Source organism: Nipponia nippon, unplaced genomic scaffold (assembly GCF_047370975.1).
Source record: "Nipponia nippon isolate SJK-2023a ecotype South Korea unplaced genomic scaffold, ASM4737097v1 scaffold_9, whole genome shotgun sequence".
Taxonomy (NCBI): Eukaryota; Metazoa; Chordata; class Aves; order Pelecaniformes; family Threskiornithidae; genus Nipponia; species Nipponia nippon.
In genome coordinates this window covers 25,580,097-25,585,831 of record NW_028262413.1, presented here as the reverse complement: position 1 = coordinate 25,585,831, position 5,735 = coordinate 25,580,097, and the positions used below count along the sequence as shown (strand labels likewise).

The 5,735-nt window shown below is 55.5% G+C and overlaps 1 non-coding gene across 1 annotated transcript; it reads left to right on the top strand.

Moving 5' to 3' along the window:
- The first annotated feature begins 284 nt into the window (after positions 1-284).
- On the top strand, positions 285-356 carry TRNAQ-CUG (transfer RNA glutamine (anticodon CUG)). The gene has a single exon. It is a non-coding gene; the product is annotated as a tRNA-Gln (tRNA).
- The last annotated feature ends 5,379 nt before the right edge of the window (positions 357-5,735 follow it).

Here is a 5,735-nt window from a genome sequence, read left to right as displayed (position 1 = left end):
GTTCTGCTGGAAACTTCGTAACCAGGTGTAATTAGGCAAAAGCAAGATTGTCACAGGTTGCCAGCCTGGGTCTTGTAAGAGAGGGCATGCCAGGCTTGCGCAAAGAGCTCCCTTGAAAGGCCCTGTGAGTAGAGAGTGCCCGGTGGGCCTGGAGGAATGCTGGACTTGGTGATGGCCAGGGGGGGTGGAGAAACTGCCAGGCTCAGCCAGGACCATACGGCTTTGCGAGGGTGGCCACAGGGGAAAGGGAGCTCGCCTCCCCGCCCCCCCCACCCAAGCCAGGAGGTCCCATGGTGTAATGGTGAGCACTCTGGACTCTGAATCCAGCGATCTGAGTTCAAATCTCAGTGGGACCTCAAGCTTTTGGCTCCTGCAGGGCTTTCCTCAGCATGCCTGCCGCGCTGTTGGGTCCCTTATTTAACGCACTCTCATCATCCTTCCTTTCCTGTGCTCCCAGCCGTGGGACTGACATCAGCGCCCCTTCTCCTGCCCTGTGCCCACCACCCTTCTGCAGCTTTCCTCAGCGCTGACCCCTGCCCCCTCCCTGCATCCATGGGTTGATGGCTGCTCCTGAATGAGAAGATCCAGCAGACCCTCAGCAAATCACACCACAGCTGAGGTGGGGATGATGCAGTCCAAGCCCAGCTCAAAGCACGGTCAAGTGCAGGAGGTTTTCCATGGCTTTGTCTGCTGGGATGTTGGACATCTCCAAAGGTGCAGAATCTACAGCTTCCCTGGGCAACCGTTTCCCATATTTGACCACCCTCACGGCGTTATTGTCTGTGACATTACTTGTATTTCCACCCCTGTCCATTGCTTCTTGCTCCCTCCATTTCTCTGACGCTTTTCTGTCTCCCTTTTGCCTGCTTACTTATTTTTTGATACTCTGATATCACTTCAGGGAGCTTCCCCCACAACTGGCAGTGCTCCGTGCTTGGCGATACAGTTGATGCCATTGGAGACGGCTGATTCTCCCTCTTCCTTGCAGAGCGGGTGGACAGCTGAGGGAGGAGGAGAACAAACCAGCACGACTCTCCAGCTATGCTGCACAAAGTCTTTAATGAGAAGGAGCAAATGCAGTGGCAGAGAACAGAGACCAAGAAACACGTCTGCAGGCTTCAGGGAGGCACAGAGAATGGCCCATGGCCCAACAACAAGCTCCAGGCAAAGCGCTTGCCTCTCCCCGTTCTGCTCTCCCTGCTGGCAATCCCAGCCCCCCAAGAGCAGTCCCTAACTCCGGTACCCTCCCCCCCGTCAGCAGGAGGTTCAGCAAAGCGGAAGAGAACGAGCCCTTTCTCAAGGAGCTCAGAGCAAAGCAGAGCCAGAGGAGGCACGGCGCGGCCTGCCGTGCAGCGAGGAGCAGTGGGCACAGGTCCCTCCTGCCAGGTGGGATGCGGACACCCAGCCCATCTGCAAGTCGTGGCCACGCTCCTAGTGCTGCTGCAGGGTCCCCTTCTTCCTTCCTGCTCCGAACGGGATGATCCGCTGCCTTCAGCAGTTCAGGCTGCAGCGAGGGGGAGGCAGACACAGCCCTGCCCCCCCAGACCAAGGGAGCCCCCAGAAGAGATGGGAACCCCCGCGGCGCTGAGGGAGCTCCCAACAGCAGCTGACAGAGAGGATCCCACGGCTGTGCTCTGAGGGAAAGAGGTGAGGATGGGGCCCGGCAGGGTCACCACCACCGGGGAGGCCTCAATGGCCACCGTCGAGTCAGCACAGCGGGCGACACAGGGCTCACTGCAGCTGCTTGCAAGTGGGGTTGGGCCAGAAGCACCACAGGGACGTGGGAGGCAGGGTCTGAAGCAAGACATCTCTCAGGGAAGGAGGCAAAGCTGAAACACAGAGCAGGCAGGGAGCACGAACCTCAATATCAGTCTGTCTTTCTTTTCCTCAGCTCTCTCCGTGGACGCTCTTTGTTTTCAAAAACACACACTCTACCTACAGCTCCCACGGCCCTCATCGTGCCCTGCGAGTTGCACAGCACAGGAAGGCTGACCCACTTTTGGGACAGGAGCCAGCACAGGGGCTTTAAAGCACCTGTGGAAAGACTGATCATAGCCCATCTCCAGAACAAACCTTGCTGCATTGCAGAAGGCACTGGATGCACTTGACCGTTTGGTTAGAGACCACCTGCCTTTAGGCAGTAATTCTGGTGGGCAGACCTGCCTGCAGCTGAGCCCCATTCATCCCCTTCTGCTGGAAAGAACCCCGCTCTTCCCACCTCTCCCCAGCCACCTCCACCAAAAGGGCAAGAGGTGACAGCCCTTCAACTGCTCTATTGCAAGGCCAAGCTGAGGCAGCCCAAGCATCAACCTGAGTAGCCACCATGACAGCAGTTCAGCCCATAGGGAGAGATGGAGCGGACTGAGGCTTACCTCGTTCCTCGAGGAAAGGGAGGCAAGAGAGGAGGATGCAGAGCCTGGAGCAGCACAGGCTTTTATGCTGTGTCCCAGGTGCCCCATGGGGCACCAAACATTCCTTGCTCATGAAGCATCTAAACACCTGGTAGTTGCCGCTTGCCGAGGCCTCGCTGGTAATTAAGCCCTTGCCTTTTTCATCTGAAATATTGTACTCCCTTTTCATACAATCAAACATTGAAATGATTCATCTGTGTCCCCGCTTCCTAAGGCCAATTAACTCAGAGATGTCAAGCTAGTGTATAAGGAGATTTTAAGTGGGTTTGTGTCATATGGGTTGCCTTTGTCTCTTTGCCCTCTTCACGGTGAGCTTGTCCACGAATCATGGTGAAATTCGCCAGTCAGCTCTCAAGTGCTTTCCATGCAAGCACTCAGGCTAACCCTGAGGGACATTTCTCCTCATGGGTTATAGTAGACACACAGGAGACAGTGGGTAAGATCAGGCAGAAGGTCAAGACTGCACAATCCCATATGGAGAAGAGACGCACCTCTCCGGGGATGTGGCAAAGCTCAATGGCAAGGAAAGACCATGGTGGGCTGGAGGGAAGTCCCCTGCGGGCAGGAGTGACAGCCACGAGGACCTTGCTTACGCTCATCAGGCTCTACCATGGCCTGGTTTTGTGATCAAAGAGATGTCCGTGTCCTTCCCTGAAAAAACCCACACCCAAATTGACCTATTTTGCTCAGCACGGTCATCCCAAAGGCCAACAGCCTGGATGGCCTGCTTTTGAGGAGAGGTGCAGGGCAGGGAGCCAAAAGCTCATGGCCCTTTTTCCTGGGTCAGGCATGGAAAATCCCTGGATGGAAAGGATGCATTTCCAACTACAAAGGGACACTGCATCAGTCTGCCAGAGCACCTGGGAGTCATCGTGATGTGGAAGAGTTGGGGAAAACCGTGAACTCCAGGCAAACATGAGTCACCCTGCTGTGGACTTCCGTGGACACCGTGCCCTGGCCTCGCGCATGCCAGGGATACCAGAGCTCAAAGCCTCATTCCTCCCAAAGTGCCGCTTTCCTCAAGGGCGTTTCCTCAGGTCCTAGCACCGTTCCTGAAACAACTGGTACTTCTGTGCAATCTCGTGCCGCTGCTGCCTTCAAGGCACTGCCTTCTGGTGGCTGCACAGGGGCCCATGAGTGCACCCCAGTGCACCCCAGAATAATGCGGGAGGGGTGGTACTTCTGGAGGTTCTCTGGGCCAGCCTCCTGGTCTGAGCAGACCAAGCTCCCCAGTTACCTCAGAAGGCTCCCATCAACTTCTGAACACTGCCACTGTCGGAGAGGTCCCTGTCTCTTGAGCAGCTCTTCCAGGACTACACTGTGCCCCCTGTCAGTTCTTTACCCACAAAGACAGCTGGCATTTCCCTTGTTCCAACTTGAAGTTGTTGCCTCTTGCCCTTTTGCAGTGCACCTCTTAGAAGAGTCTGGCTCACAGCTTTCACTGCAAATCCCAAAGGGAGCCTTCACTCCTAATCCTATAGTTACCTCCTGTCCACCACTAGACATTACCCCATAACCCTGGAATCTTCTCACCAGCGCTGGCACCCTCACTGTTATCTGCTGGTGGCCCACTTGTGGGCCTGGGAGGCTCAGCTGTGAGAGCTCCTGGCTGGTAGGAAGGGGACCGTGCCTCAAGCCCTTGCTCAGGTGAAAGCGTGCCTGTTTGGTGGATACATGGTTGGAGGGGGTCATCTCGAAAGCTCCCTTCCAACACAAGCTCATGGATGAAAGCTGAGGGGAAGGATCGTTGCCGTTCCCTCAGCACTGCAGAGGCCACGTTCGGACTGGTGTGCCCCATTTTGGTTTGAATCAAGCTGAAGTTTCCTGGACAACACCTCACACACACGCACAAACACACACACACACACATCGCCACCCAAAAAGAGGAGAGCACAGTCACACAGAAACGGGCTTCATGTTCCTCAGGTGTCTGGAAAGGGATTCCAGGATGACTTGCTCCTTCCCATTCCCAGGGATGGAGGTGAGGCTGGCCAGCTTGCAGTTCCCCAGGTCCTCCTTTGTGCCCTTCTGGAAGACAGGAGTGACACTGACTTTCTTCCAGGCCTCAGGAACCTCTGCCAATTGCCGTCACCTTGCAAAGACAATCCAGAGTGGCCTCTTCCAGAAGTCCTCCTTGTCTGAGTGCTTCACAAGCTGGCAGCAGGAGGACGGCATGGGTATCTATCCGCAAGGGAGCTCCCTGCTACCTGAGTACCTGACTGGCCAGAAGCCAGAACGTGGCTTGGATGTTGACTGTGAGGTCACCTCTGGTTCCGCAGGCCATCTGCAAGAACATGGCTTGTGCTAGGTGCTTGTGTTCCTGATAAGCAGCAGCATGCACATTTTGGGCTATGTGCTTGTAAGCTCCCTTCTGCCTAATTGCCTGCTAGGCCAGCAGCTTGGATGCTGACTGCAAGGTCCCTGGTACCTGAGTAGCAGATGGGCCAGTGAGAGAAAAATTCCAGGCAAGTGAAGAACTGCATTCTCCCAACAGCTACAGCAGGCTGTGTAAGGATGGAGCCAGTCTCTCCAGAGAGGTGCACTGCAAAAGGGCAAGATCAACACTAACAAGTTGCAACAAGGGAAATGCCAGTTGTCTTTGGGGGAGAAGAAGTGACAGGGGGCACGGTGCAGCCCTGCAAGAGCTGCCCAAGAGGCAGTGAGCTCTCTGACAGTGGCGGTGTTCACAAGTCAATGGGGCAAGGCCCAGGGCTTCCTCAGGTAAATGGGAAGCTTAGTCTGCTCGGAGCAGGAAGTCTGGGTCCCAAAGAACCTCCAGAGGTCCCTTCTAACCTTCGTTATTCTGAGGTGCACCGAGTCTCATGGGCCCTTGATGAGCCACTGAAAGGCAATGCCTTGGAAGGCAGCAGCAGCATGAAATTCCATGGAAGCACCAGTTGTTTCAGAAATGGTGCTACACTGTGTGGAAATGCCCCTGAGGAAAGCGGCACTTTGGGAGGAATGAGGCTATGAGCTCAGGTATCCCTGGCATACCTGAGACCAGGGCACGGTGTCCATGGAAGTCCACAGCAGGGTGACTCATGTTTGCCTGGAGTTCACGGTTTTCCCCAACTCTTCCACATCACAATGACTCCCAGGTGCTCTGGCAGACTGATCCGATGTGCCTTTATAGTTGGAAATGCGTGGAATGGGCCACCCCATGCCTGACCCAGGAAAAAGGGCCATGAGCTTTTGGCTCCCTGCCCTGCACCTCTCCTCAAAAGCAGGCCATCCAGGCTGTCGGCCTCTGGGATGACCATGCTGAGCAAAACAGGTGAATTTGGGTGTGGGTCTCTTTCAGGGAACGATGCGGGCATCTCTCTG